This window comes from Haematobia irritans, chromosome 2, assembly GCF_050003625.1.
Source record: "Haematobia irritans isolate KBUSLIRL chromosome 2, ASM5000362v1, whole genome shotgun sequence".
NCBI classification, from domain to species: Eukaryota; Metazoa; Arthropoda; class Insecta; order Diptera; family Muscidae; genus Haematobia; species Haematobia irritans.
Genome location: NC_134398.1, coordinates 130,758,508 through 130,774,730, shown reverse-complemented (window position 1 = coordinate 130,774,730; position 16,223 = coordinate 130,758,508). Strand labels below are relative to the sequence as shown.

General features: G+C 35.6%; 1 long non-coding RNA gene across 1 annotated transcript; it reads right to left on the bottom strand.

Moving 5' to 3' along the window:
• Nucleotides 1-2,261: 2,261 nt before the first annotated feature.
• On the bottom strand, nt 2,262-2,588 carry LOC142226709 (uncharacterized). The gene is made up of 2 exons (XR_012719731.1): nt 2,515-2,588; nt 2,262-2,451 (listed from the first exon to the last, which is right to left on the bottom strand). It is a non-coding gene; the product is annotated as an uncharacterized LOC142226709 (long non-coding RNA).
• Nucleotides 2,589-16,223: the final 13,635 nt, after the last annotated feature.

Here is a 16,223-nt window from a genome sequence, read left to right as displayed (position 1 = left end):
ACTCGGATGAAATTTGCTCCTCCATGAGGCTCCAAAACCAAATCTTTGGATCGGTTTATATGGGGGCTATATATGATTATGGACCACTTTTGGCATGGTTGTTATATATCATATACTAACACCACGTACCAAATTTCGACCAGATCGGATGAATTTAGCTTCTCCAATGGCTCCAAAGCCAAATCTTGGGATGGGTTTATATGGGGCTATATATAATTATGGACTGATATGAACCAATTCCTACATGGTTGTTGGATACCATATACTAACATCACGTACCAAATTTCAACCGAATCGGATGAAGTTTGCTCTTCCAAGAGGCTCCGGAGGTCAAATCTGGGGATCGGTTTATATAGGGCCTATATATAATTATGGACCGATTTCGACCAATTTTTGCATGGGTGTTTGAGGCCATATATTAACACCACGTACCAAATTTCAACTGACTCCTAGAAATTTGCTCCTCCAAGAGGCTCCAAAACCAAATCTCGGGATCGGTTTATATGGGGGCTATATATGATTATGGACTGATATGGACCACTTTTGACATAGTTGTTAAATATCATATACTACCACCACGTACCAAATTTCAACCAGATCGGATGAATTTTGGTCTTCCAAGAGGCTCCGGAGGTCAAATCTGGGGATCGGTTTATATGGGGGCTATATAATTATGGACTGATATGAACCAATTCCTGCATTGTTGTTGGATACCATATACTAACTTCAGGTACCAAATTTCAACCGAATCGGATGAATTTTGCTCTTCCAAGAGGCTCCGGAGGTCAAATCTGGGGATCGGTTTTTATAGGGCCTATATGTAATTATGGACCGATTTCGACGAATTTTTGCATGGGTGTTTGAGGCTATATATTAACGCCACGTACAAAATTTGAACTGAATCAGATGAATTTTGGTCTTCCAAGAGGCTCCGGAGATCAAATCTGGTGATCGGTTTATATGGGGGTCATTAGAGACCATATATTAACACCATGTACCAAATTTCAGCCGGATCGGATGAAATTTGCTTCTCTTAGAGGCTCCGCAAGCCAAATCGGGGGATCGGTTTATATGGGGGCTATATATAATTATGGACCGATGTGGACCAATTTTTGCATGGTTGTTAGAGACTAACACTAACTAACACCATGTACCAAATTTCAGCCGGATCGGATGAAATTTGCTTCTCTTAGAGGATTCGCAAGCCAAATTTGGGGGTCCGTTTATATAGGGGCTATACGTAAAAGTGGACCGATATGTCCCATTTGCAATACCATCCGACCTACATCAATAACAACTACTTGTGCAAAGTTTCAAGTCGATAGCTTGTTTCGTTCGGAAGTTAGCGTGATTTCAACAGACGGACGGACGGACGGACATGCTCAGATCGACTCAGAATTTTACCACGACCCAGAATATATATATATACTTTATGGGGTCTTAGAGCAATATTTCGATGAGTTACAAACGGAATGACAAAGTTAGTATACCCCCATCCTATGGTGGAGGGTATAAAAATTGTGTCTGTGTGCTTTATATTAAAAGGAATAGACTCCAAAATTTCGAATTTAAAAACAAACAAGTAAGTAAATTCTAAAGTCGGACGGGGCCGACTATATTATACCCTTCACCACTATGTACACCAAAATTTGTGTTACCATCGCAACTCCTTCAAATTTGTTTGGAGTTATTATGAAGGTTTATATTCCCATATTCAAATATCTATATTTTAACCGATTTGAAAATATGTGATCTATTGTGGGTTATGATATATTATTTGGCCAAGTCGGGCAACATTTCCACAAGTCGGAGCCTTATTTAAAACTCAACCATTATGTGTAAAGTCTAGCATTACAGTGTGTAGGATATGATTACGATATTGGGAAATCATCACAGAATTTTGTGTAAAATGTGGGTATTTTGGTAATATCCGTATAAACCGGAAGAACTACACGCTCACAAAAAATCGCTTCTGTAACATATACTCCCAAACATATTTTGCTTCAAGCATATAAATTTTTGGGTATTGCCCAAACATTTATATGTTTGATCTCTTCCAATATATAATATGTTTGAAAGCATATTGGTGTAAACAATATATGTTTGGGTAGTCTAAGTTCCAAACATTTTGTATTTTTGCATCCAAATTCAATAATGTTGTCTTCCAAAAAACAATATGTTATTATGTGAACATATAATATGTTTGGAAGCATTTTGCACCCAAAAATATTATATGCTTAAAAAAATTCTCCCAAACAATATTGTGCTCAAAATTTTATTTATTTATTTATATATTTACAATCATAATGAATTATGAAAATAAACAGGTAATATAGGTGCTAACAACATAGGTTTTCGACCTGAATGCTCAAAATTTTGTTTCTGTCCAATTGTATATTCCCCCACATCTTTCTCACTTCCACGAGATTTTTTAGTTCTTAGCACCTTTTTCTGTAATACAAACATTGTAGAAGAAATTATTCAATTGTATGATTTTTTTTATTTTAATTTTACCTTTTGCCGGACGGGGATTCGAACAGCGGACCACACAGTTTGTAAGGATCAAAGAAGTAGCTGATCAATTGCCCAAGGAAAAATAAAATGTTAATTTTGTAATAACAAGCAACAACCACCAACTTAATTCAATATCGCTCCCTGTTAAATAGCGCTCCAAGCTACTAAACACATATATGTTTATAGGCTATTTCTAAATTAATATATGTTTGCATCCAAGCATATTATATTTAAAAACATGTTATGTCCCAAACATAATATGTTCTAACATATTAACATATATGTCCCAAACATGTTATGCTAGTTTATGAACATTATATGCTTGCACTCAAAAATATTGTGTTTAAAATTTTGTGTTCCAAACATATAATGTTTATAGCCAAACATATGAAAAACAGTCTTTTTCATCCGTGTACTATATGGAGCATTTATTTAAATCTGAACCAAATTAGATCATACACTGTTAGAAAAATATGTTTTTCATATGTTCCGATATAAACAAAATGTGTTTCGGGCACGATTTTAAACCACAATATATTTAAGTGCGAACATGTAATGTTCCTAAAGTAACACTAAATGTTTGGGACATCTATGTTAATATGTTAGAATATATTATGTTTGGGGCATCAATGTTTCATAAAAATCATATGTGTGAATACAAACATATATAAATTTACAAATTTCGACTAAACATACATATGTTGTGATATTTTATTCAAAGCGACAGAGAGAGTTGACGAAAGATATCAATATAACACAGCAAAAGAGTCAAAAGAGAACAATTTCTGTGAAACCGCTTGTATGTTGTTTCGGAAAACTGTTTTACGATAAGGCCAAAAATTTGATATGTTTAAGTCTAAATATTTTTTAATTTGAATAAAGAGAATAGACATTCTGAACCAAGAGAATAGACATTTGAAAAACAAACAGCTTATGTTTTCGCCTTGAGAGCAGCATTTTATGTATGTGTGGACATGTGTTTTGTTTATCATTTTGGCATTATGGGTACAATTTTTTTCTTGGTTCGTTAAAATAAATCAGGGGTCTTCATAAAAATAACGAAAGGGCACTTACTCTTTTTAGAGTTGGGACAGTAAAATGAAATAAGGAGGAAATAGTGAAAAATTACACAGTAAAATGTAAAAAAACAAACTTTAGTTCCTCTTTATTAAAAAGTAGTCCACGAGGAGTTGACGGACACCATCAAATATAAAAGCGGACATTAAGTTCGAGTTTTACAGCTAAAACAATTTAAAAAGTTTATTTTCTTTAAAATGAATTATTAAAGAAAAATAAAAGGAATTTTAGAGCGATGGTGTTAAATGCTAGTAAAAAATTGTTCACTCCTAAATAAATTTATGTTTATATTATAAAATTATGTATGTATGTTTATACTCGACTCCACGTTCTTCTTTTGTTAGTTTTTGAATTCCTTCCAAATTTTAAAGTTTTGTACAAAAACAGTTTTTATCCAAAAATCAGTCAATTTCGTTTATATCAAGCACTGTTACTGACTATAAATCTTTAATAACGCACATTTCGAAGTTTCATTAAAAAAAAAATAATATAGTATAAATATAAATGTGTAACTTAAAAAAAAAAAAGAAATGTTCGGTCGGAGCAGGGATTGAACCCACAACCCTTTGCATGCAAGGCAGACATGCTAACCACTGCTCCACGTGGCAAACAAATGTATGTTTCTGTTAAATAATGTTATGTTTGCATGGGCTGCAAACTATGCTATATAAATGTAACTTAAAACGATAATTATCTACTGGTGACTATAACAGCTACGTAGCCCAGTGGATAGTGTGTTGGCTTACAAACTGTATGGTCCTCGGTTCGATTCTCCGTGCAGGCGAAAGGTAAAATTTAAAAAATTTATAAAAGTGAATAATTTCTTCAACATTATTTGTATTACAGAGAAAGGTACCAATAACTAAAAAATTTCGTGGAAGTGAAAATTACGTGTATGTTAAGGAATGAGCACAATCGTGTTTGGGAAAAATTCTTCCAAGCATATAATATTTTTGGCTCAAAATGCTTCCAAACATATAATATGTTCACATAAAACAAACATATTAATGTTTCGGCAGTATGCAATAATATATGTGCTTCCTGCAAAATATGTTTGGAACATATGTTAAAGAAGCGATTTGTTTTGAGGGTGTACTTGACACACTTAAATAGCGAATTAAATATATTCTCTGTAGAAACTATCAAGTCAATTGGAGGAAAATGCCATTCAAAATGGGATTAAAATATGAAACATTCTACCATATTTCCCCAACTCTGGCGTACACATACATGCACCCTCAAAAAAAAAAAAAAATCGCTTCTCTAACATATGTTGCAAACATATTTTACAGGAAGCACATATATTATTGGATACTGCCGAAACATTAATATGTTAGGTTAAAGTGGCAGCCCGATTAAGATTCAGGCTCACTTAGACTATTCAGTCCATTGTGATAATTAATATGTTTGTTTTGTGTGAACTTATTATATGTTTGGAAGCGTTTTGAGCCCAAAAATATTATATGCTTGGAAGATTTTTCCCAAAGAAGATTGTGATAATTTTCACATAATTTTCACTTCCACGAAATTTTGTAGTTCTTGGTACGTTTTTCTGTAATACAAATATTGTTGAAGATATTATTCAATTTTATAAATTTTTTAAATTTTACCTTTCGCCTGGATGGAGAATCGAACCGAGGACCATACAGTTTGTAAGCTAACACACTATCCACTGGGCTACGTAGCTGTTATAGTCACCAGTAGAAAATTATCGTTATACGTTACATTTATATAGCATAGTTTGCAGCGCCCACGAGCCCATGCAAACATAATATTATTTAACAGAAACATACATTTGTTGGCCACGTGGAGCAGTAGTTAGCATGTCTGACTTGCATGCAAAGGGTCGTGGGTTCAATCACTGCTCCGACCGAACCAATTTTTTTTTTTAATTTACACATTTATATTTATACTATATTAAATGTGGGTTATTAATGATTTACAGTCAGAAAATAACAGTGCTTGATATAAACGAAATGGACTGAGCTTTTGGATAAAATATTATTTTTTATTGCAAAAAAAACAATTTTGTAACAAAAAACTGTTTTTGGTATAAAAGTTTGAACTTTTGGAAGGAATTCAAAAACTCTAACAAAAGAAGAACATTGAGTCGAGTATAAACATACATAAATAATTTTATAATATACACATAAATTTTTTTAGGCGTGAACAGTTTTTTTCTTGCATTTAACACCATTTTAAATGCATTTAAAACTTATCGTGTTTTGTACTTAATTTCATTGTTACTTTTAAGGCCGTAATTAATTTGGCATTATCGCTCTAAAATTACCCTGTTTTGCCTTTTACCTTTCTTTAATAATCCATTTTAAAGAAAATAAACAAAACTCGAACTTAATGCCCGCTTTTATATTTGAAGGTGTCTGCTCTAGGGCTACTTATTAATAAAGAGTAACTAAACTTTGTTTTTATACGTTTTACTGTTTAATTTTTCACTATTTCCTCCTTTTTTTCATTTTACTGCCCCAACTCTAAAAAGAGTATAGTGCCCTTTCTTTATTTTTATGTAGATCCCTTTGTAATTTTTATATATATTCCACCGTTTCTTTAATTTCCTTTGCCTGAATATTTTGACTTACTCCTCGTACGTTCCGAAGAAAATTGTGCCCATAATGCCAAATGATAAACAAAACACATGTCCACACATATATAAAATACTGCTCTCAAGGCGAAAACACGTGCTGTGTTTTTATACCCTCCATCATAGGATGGGGGTATATTAACTTTGTCATTCCGTTTGTAACACATCGAAATATTGCTCTAAGACCCCATAAAGTATATATATTCTGGGTCGTGGTGAAATTCTGAGTCGATCTAAGCATGTCCGTCCGTCCGTCCGTCCGTCCGTCCGTCTGTTGAAATCACGCTAACTTCCGAACGAAACAAGCTATCGACTTGAAACTTGGCACAAGTAGTTGTTATCGATGTAGGTCGGATGGTATTGAAAATGGGCCATATCGGTCCACTTTTACGTATAGCCCTCATATAAAGGGACCCTCAGATTTGGCTTGTGGAGCCTCTAACAGACGCTGATCCGGCTGAAATTTGGTACATGGTGTTGGTATATGTTCTCTAATGACCATACAAAAATTGGTTCACATCGGCCCATAATTATATATAGCCCCCAAATAAACCGATCCCCAGATTTGGCTTGCGGAGCCTCAAAGAGAAGAAAATTTCATCCGATCCGGCTGAAATTTGGTACATAATGTTGGTATATGGTCTCTAACAACCATGCAAAAATTGGTACATATCGGTCCTTAATTATATATAGTCCCCATATAAACCGATCCTCAGATTTGGCTTGTGGAGCCTCTAAGAGAAGCATATTTCATCCGATCCTGCTGAAATTTGGTACATGGTGTTGGTATATGGTCTCTAACAACCGTGCATAAATTGGTCCACATCGGTCCATAATTATATATGGCGCCCATATAAACCGATCCCCAGATTTGGGTTGCGGAGCCTCAAAGAGAAGCAAATTTCATCCGATCCGCCTGAAATTTGGTACATGATATTGGTATATGGTCTCTAACAACCATGCAAAAATTGGTCCACATAGGTTCATAATTATATGTAGCCCCCATATAAACCGATCCCCAGATTTGGCATGCGAAGTCTCCAAGAGAAGCAAATTTCATCCAATCCGGTTGTAATTTGGAACATGGTGTTAGTATATGATCTTTAACAACCGTGCCAGAATTGGTCCATATCGGTCCATAATTATATATAGCCCCTATATAAAACATTCTCCAGATTTGACCTCCGGAGCCTCTTGGAGGAGCAAAATTCATCCGATATGGTCGCTAACAACCATACCAAAATTGATCCAATCACACAAAAATTGGTCCATATCGGTTCATAATCATGGTTGCCACTAGATCCAAAAATAATCTACCAAAATTTTATTTCTATAGAAAATTTTGTCAAAATTTTATTTCTATAGAAAATTTTGTCAAAATTTTATTTCTATAGAAAATTTTGTCAAAATTTTATTTCTATAGAAAATTTTGTCAAAATTTTATCTCTATAGAAATTTTTGTTCAAATTTTATTCGGTTCATAATCATGGTTGCCACTCGGGCCAAAAATAATCTACCAAGACTTTATTTCTATAGAAAATTTTGTCAAAAATTTATTTCTATAGAAAATTTTGTTAAAAGTTTATTTCTGTAGAAATTTTTGTCAAAATTTTCTTTCTATAGAAAACTTTGTCAAAATTTTTATTTCTATAGAAAATTTTGTGAAAATTTTATTTCTATAGAAAATTTTGTCAAAATTTTATTTCTGTAGAAAATTTTGTCAAAATTTTATATCTACTTTGTCAAACTGAATTATATACGTATTGGATCGATCTTTTTTTGATTTAATATATACCACGTATGGACTTACATACAATTTAGAAGATGGTGTTAGGAGGTTTTAAGATACCTTGCCATCGGCAAGCGTTACCGCAACTTAAGTAATTCGATTGTGGATGGCAGTGTTTAGATGAAGTTTCTACGCAATCCATGATGGAGGGTACATAAGCTTCGGCCTGGCCGAACTTACGGCCGTATATACTTGTTTTTTTCAAATGTCTATTCTCTTGATTCCGAATGTCTATTCTCTTCACTCCGAATATTCATTCTAATATTCAAATTAAATAATATTTAGACTTACGCATATCAAATTTTTGGCATTATCTGTTTTCCGAAACAACATACAAGCGGGTTCATAGAAATTGCTCTCTTTTCATTCTCTCGCTGTGTTATGTTGATATCTTTAGTCAACCCTCCCGGTTTCCATCTCTGTTTCTTTCTCTATACTCTCTCTCTCTCTCTCTCTGTCGCTCTCTGAATGAAATATCACAACATATATATGTTTACTCGAAATTTGTAATTTTATATATGTTTACATTCACACATAATATTTTTATTTGACATGCATAGTAAGAATAATAATTCTTGAATCTGCAAAATTTCATGTTATTGGGAGTATAACTTTGGCCTCCGTGGTCATATAAGTTCAAATCGGACGAAAGATCTATATGGGAGCTATATTTAAATCTGAACCGATTTCAACCAAATTTGGCACACATAACGATACCATCAAACGTACCCCTCGTGCAAAATTTGAAGCAAATCACAGCAAAACTCTGGCTTTTAAGGCCATATAAGTGCAAATCGGGCGAAAGATATATATGAGAGCTTATCTAAATCTGAACCGACTTCAATCAAATTTACCAGGCATTGGTAGAATATCAATACTGCTCTTTGTGCAAAATTTCACGAAAATCGGTAACTTTGGCCTCTGTGGTCATATGAGTCTAAATCGGACGAAAGATATATATGGGAGCTATATCTAAATCTGAACCGATTTGGCTGATATTTTGCAAATTTTTCGAGACTTATAAAATATTCTGACATACGGAATTTGAAGAAAATCGGTGGATAAACACGCCAACTATGACCAGATCTAGATATAGCTGCCGTATATTTATCCCCGATCTGGTCATGGTAAGGTTAGGTTAGGTTACGTGGCAGCCCGATGTATCAGGCTCACTTAGACTATTCAGTCCATTGTGATACCACATTGGTGAACTTCTCTCTTATCACTGAGTGCTGCCCGATTCCATGTTGAGCTCAATGACAAGAGACCTCCTTGTTCTAGCCGAGTCCGAACGGCGTTCCACATTACAGTGGAACCACTTAGAGAAGCTTTGAAACCCTCAGAAATGTCACCAGCATTACTGAGGTGGGATAATCCACCACTGAAAAACTTTTTGGTGTTCGGTCGAAGCAGGAATCGAACCCACGACCCTGTGTATGCAAGGCGGGCATGCTAACCATTGCACAACGGTGGCTCCTATGGTAATAGTAGATTTAAAGTTTACGACAACTTTTATGAATATGAGAAAAAAAACTTTACAACAAAAATGCCCGCATCATTATTAATGTTTCAACTGAGCTTTGAAAGATGTGGAAAACTTTATTCTTGCAGCAAGGCTTAGATAAAAACGCCGTTTTATCCATATTTCAATAGAAACATGTCGAAAATAAAAAAGACCAAAAAATAGCTAAAATGGTCATGAAAAAAAAAAACAGAAAAAAAAATTCATTTTTTTCCCGCTTCAAAAATAGCCAAATCTAGCGGGCAACGCTGATTCTTAATAAAATGGGAACAAATAAGGTTTCACTGGTATCTCCTGTAGGTACCAACTGCCTGTAAATAAGTGTCTGTTGTTCAGGGTATCACATAGTCATCTCTGCCCAACACTAGCTCTATCATCTATGTTTCACTTCAAAATACAAAAACTTTAAAGCAATCTCAAATGTACCACTCCTGTATAGCGTAATAAATAATTGAGTGATTTCACTTTCATTCCAAGTTCTAATCTCACATGCCATTTGGCAAAAATCTCTTTGGGGATTTTCATTTAAAATGTAAGACCAAATACGGTGAGAAACATTCATAATTATGCAGAATTACGTCACATTTTGCAGCAAATTAAGTGGAAACGTGAACAAATTATTTTTAATAAATTATTTATGAACCCAAACAAAAAAACACAAAAAGAAATAACAGAGAAAATTACCCACAGTATACCATCATTGCCAATTGCACCGTAATCCCCTTGTCGTTCTCCCATGATGGACAATAAAATCTCCTACTACTTATACTGGACCAAGTTCAAGCTGAGTAACAATGATAATTTTATTTGGACATTGTTGCTTTACCACATCCAAGGACTCACACACACTCTCATACACATACATACAGAGCTGTGCAAATTTACATTGGTTATGTAAACGTTTATGATAAAGCATCGACCAAAAGACCATACACAGTATCCTACCAAACCTCATTGTTCATCATCATGGCTTACATCCTGGTTCTTTATATCTTACTTTGGCAAATGGAAATAAAAATGACACAATTATTTTTTGTTCAAAAATTTATGAAACTAATTAAAAGTTTACCAAATATACATGAAGCTGAAATGTGGGTACATTGTTGGCCCATTAGGCGATTTGGATGGCTTTTGTTTTAGAGGCCTTAACTGAACTTATACGATAAACAAAAATTTAAGACAAAACTGAAGTCTTTTTATTTTTTTATGTTTATACTCTTCATCACACTTGAAAAAAGTATACTTGGATCCAAAGATTTGTACCTTCCTTAAAGGATTTTGGTAGTGATTCCGGATCAATAGGATAGGTTAGGTGGCAGCCCGATGTATCAGGCTCACTTAGACTCTTAAGTCCATTGTGATACCACAGTGGTGAACTTCTCTCTTATGACTGTGTGCTGCCCGATTCCATATTAAGTTCAATGACAAGGGACCTCCTTTTTATAGCTGAATCCGAACGGCGTTCCACATTACAGTGAAACCACTTAGAGAAGCTTTGAAACACTCAGAAATGTCACCAGCATTACTAAGGTGGGATAATCCACCGCTGAAAAACTTTTTGGTATTCGGAAGCAGGAATCGAATCCACGACCTTGTGTATGCAAGGCGGGCATGCTAACCATTGCACCACGGTGGCTACGACCACGGTGATATGTACTAGGACCGATTTACTTTTGACGTTTTTGTTGTAATTTTGTACTCCTAGTGCAAAATTTCAACTAATTGGGCCAAAACTCTGGCTTCTGGGGCCATATAACTCCATATCGGGCGAAAAATATATATGGAAGCTATATCTAAATCTGAACCGATTTCAATCAAATTTGGTACACATGACTATACTACCAATTGTACTCCTTGTGCAAAATTTCAAGCTAATCGGGATAAAACTCTGGCTTCTGGGTCCATATAAGTGCATAGATCTCAAGCTTGACAAAATAAAGCATTTTTATTAATGGGAGCTATATCTAAATCTGATCCGATTTCAATCAAATTTGGCACACATGACTATATTACTAATTGTACTCCTAGTGCAAACTTTCAACCAAATTGGGCCAAAACTCTGGCTTCTGGGGCCATATAACTCCATATCGGGCGAAAGATATATATGGGAGCTATATCTAAATCTGAATCGATTTCAACCAAATTTGGCACGCATAGCTATAATGCTAAATCTACTCCCTGTGCAAAATTTCAACCAAATTGGGCCAAAACTCTGGCTTTTAGGACCATATTTGTCCATATCGGGCGAAAGATATATATGGGAGCTATATCTAAATCTGAACCGATTTCAATCAAATTTGGCACACTTGACTACACAACTAAGTGTTATGTTTGTACAAAATTTCAAGCAAATCGGTATAAAACTATGGCTGCTGGGTCCATATTAGTGCATATCGGGCGAAAGATATATATGGGAGCTATATCTAAATCTGAACCGATTTCTTCCAAAATCAATAGGGCTCTATTCTGACCCAAATTAGGAACATGTGCCAAATTTGAAGGCGATTGGACTTAAATTGCGACCTAGACTTTGATCACAAAAATGTGTTCACAGGCAGACGGACGGACGGACAGACGGACAGACGGACATGGTTATATCGACTCAGGGACCCACCCTGAGCACTATTGCCAAAGACACCATGTGTCTATCTCGTCTCCTTCTGGGTGTTACAAACATATGCACTAACTTATAATACCCTGTTCCACAGTGTGGCGCAGGGTATAAAAATGTGTCACAATAATGAAAATATTAAAAATAATAGAAATATTAATAATTTTTAACAAAAATATTAATAATAACAGTAAACATATAACATTAATACTTAATCTAATTCCCTCAAAACATAAATATATTTGTACTTAAAATACGAATGCAAATTTTGCTTAGCATAAAAGACGCATTTCCCTAATATAAAGTTTTTTCCTTGTCCAAAAATCGATAAACTTTTCAATGAAGTCGTATTGTCCTTATAATTAAGTGATTTCACTTAAAAATGGGCATCATAATATGAAAGAAAAAATGTTTCGGTTTAGGTCAACTTGACTTTAATAATTCAGAAAAAATCTTTAAATTTAATGAAATTGTATTTAAATTTGTTGTCTTTATGCATCTTGATTACAAAGCAAAAAAGTATATACGGCCGTTAGTTCGGCCGAATCTTATGTACCCTCCACCATGGATTATGTAGAAACGTCTGCGAAAGATTGTCATCCACAACGAATTACTTGCGTTGTGGTAATACTTACCGATGGCAAGGTATCTTAAAACTTCTTAACATCGTTTTCTAAATTGTGAGTTAGTCCATACGTGGTATATATTAGACAAAAAAGTTATGTATAGGTAAGTCTACCAATAATTACGAATTGATATGGACTTTTGCGCGGTACGTGGAGAACCAGAACTGAAATATAGGGGTCGCTTATATGGGGGCTACAATTATGAACTTGATATGGACCAATTTATGTGTGATTGGGATCGATTTATCTGAGGGCTATATATAACAATAGACCGATATGGACCTAGTTAGACATGGTTGTTAACGGCCATATACTAGCACAATGTACCAAATTTCAACTGACTCGGATGAAATTTGCTCCTACAAGAGGCTCCAAAACCAAATCTCAGGATCGGTTTATATGGGGGATATATATAATTATGGACTGATATGTACCAATACCTGCATGGTTGTTAGATACCATATAATAACACCACGTACTAAATTTCAATCAGATCGGATGAATTTTGCTTATCCACCGGAGGTCAACTCTGGGGATGGGTTTATAGGGGAGCTATATATAATTATGGACTGATATGAACCAATTCCTGCATGGTTGTTGGGTACCATATACGAACATCACGTACCAAATTTCAACCGAATCGGATGAATTTTGCTCTTCCAAGGGGCTACGGAGGTCAAATCTAGGGATCGGTTTATATGGGGGCTATATATAATTATGGACCGATTTCGACCAATTTTTGAATGGGTGTTTGAGGCCATATATTAACACCACGTACCAAATTTCAACTGAATCTGATGAATTTTGGTCTTCCAAGAGGCTCCGGAGGTCAAATCTGGGGATCGGTTTATATGGGGGCTATATATAATTATGGACCGATGTGGGCCAATTTTTGCATGGGTGTTTGAGGCCATATATTAACACCACGTACCAAATTTCAACTGAATCAGATGAATTTTGGTCTTCCAAGAGGCTCCGGAGGTCAAATATGGGGATCGGTTTATATGGGGGCTATATATAATTATAGACCGATGTGGACCAATTTTTGCATAGTTATTAGAGACCATATACTAACACCATGTACCAAATTTCAGCCGGATCGGATGAAATTTGCTTCTCTTAGAGGCTCCGAAAGCCAAATCGGGGGATCGGTTTATATGGGGGCTATAATAATTATGGACCGATGTGGACCAATTTTTGCATGGTTATTAGAGACCATATACAAACACCATGTATCAAATTCCAACCGGATCGGGTGAAATTTGCTTCTCTTAGAGGCTCCGAAAGCCAAATCGGGGGATCGGTTTATATAGGGGCTATATGTAATTATGGACCGATGTGGACCAATTTTTGCATGGTTGTGAGAGACCATGTACTAACATAATGTACCAAATTTCAGCCGGATCGGATGAAATTTTCTTCTCTTAGAGGCTCCGCAAGCCAAATCTGGGGATCGGTTTATATGGGGGCTATATATAATTATGAACCGATATGGACCAATTTTTGCATGGTTGTTAAGGATCATATAGTAACACCATGTACCAAATTTCAGCTGGATCGGATGAAATTTGCTTCTCTTAGAGGGTTTGCAAGCCAAATTTGGTGGTCCGTTTATATGAGGGCTATACGTAAAAGTGGACCCATATGGCCCATTTGCAATACCATCCGACCTACATCAATAACAACTACTTGTGCCAAGATTCAAGTCGACAGCTTGTTTCGTTCGGAAGTTAGCGTGATTTCAACAGACGGACGGACGGACGGAAAAAAACGAAAAATTAAAATTAGTTTTCTAGAAGCAAGTAAACAAACCCCAAATTTAAAAGAGAATTGTGTCTTAAAAGTATCCTTACTTGTATTCTCCGCTTCTTTGGCTCGGAATCAATACCAAACTTGTTAAAGTAAATACAAAATGTTTGGAACCGGTCATGCTTTTTTTCAGTGCACTACTTCCGCATTACGAATCGGGGATCCAAACTACTGTTTTGGAAGCTCTGTTTTTGCTGGGAAGTGCATTTGTATGTAACGCCATCGTTTAGTATACCGATTATCTTATAATTAAATTCTGAGCCAATTTAGCGATGTCCGTCTGTCTGTCTATTTATGTATTTTTGTGTGCAATATACAGCTCGCAGTTTTTTTTCTAAATTTCTTATATCCGTTACTTTCTTTAGTTACTTTCTTTAGTTTTTATGATTTTTTTTTATCGTTTTAAATAAATGTAGGTAGTTTCTATAGGTAGACCTTATAAAAATATTCACTGTTCAAACAAATAAAGGCCCGATATCAAAAACCTCCCATTGGCCATTCCATCCAGCTTTCAACAAAGTCCGAAAAACCTTTAGATCTTCCCTTCATATCTTTTAGTCCATTGGATTGCGTGCCCCATACTCAGGACAAATTGGGTGACATTACAAATAAACTGGAAGCACCACTAAGAACACCCAAACATCAAAAACAATGTGCAGCGTAGGACTCAAACTGTCATGCCGATAGCTGCTGCTACACATTGCGAAAGCAGCAGGGTAATCATCGTGTCACAATATCGCACCAAAAGTCAAATTGTCTCATTCACCAGCTAATACGACCCCAACATCTATGCCAAACACTCTCTATGTGGCCTTGAGTTTTCATTCGTATGAGCTTTTGAGCATTGTCTCTAGCTGATGAGGATGTTATGATGCTGGTTTACTTATTTGCTGCAATAACATCATAACAGTGGTTTTGGGTTAGGGTAATGTGAACTATTTGAACTATTTAAAAATCTCGGGCTAATTTGGACCAGCAGTTCAATGTGATACCTCATATACGAGTATGTATGTAGTGGTATCATCCAATCCATTGATCGGCCAATCGCTTTATATATACTCAACAAGGTTTTTTGCCCGCGTCCTAAGTGCTGCCGGCAAGCGACTTGCGGCCGTTTTTTTTTACCTAGGAGCTTATCACAGTGGCAGAGCCAAACGACTTGAATAAGCTCTAGAATGTAACCCCGAGCACCTTTGAGTAGTTTATAGTCGGAATTGTTTCGCCATTGACTCTGACATTCCGTCCATGTAGCGAATAGTGTGACTTAAGATTTGGTGGCAGATAACCTCAATCTTCTAGCACTGTAACAATCGGTCGCAGGTGGCATCAATAATGGGCCCAGATGCCATGATTGTATAGTCGTCTGCATATGATACAATCTCAACGCTGTCAGGACGGAGTGTAATAGAGAATAGGTAGAGGTTTAACAGTGCCGGATATATCACACCATCTTGGGGAACTCGCTGATTCACTCTACGAGGTGTTGACTTTCTATTTCTAAATTCCACGTACGACTGATTTGGCTGATTGAGTCCAATATTTATGTATAATGAAATGGCAAGCAAAGCTGTCTTTGTTGCGCTATGTACTTTATGGAATCCATGTCGATGGGTGCTTTAAAATTCTCCATAAGGCTGGGGAGGAGAGAAGGCTACTGGCGAGAGAAGGGAGATCGG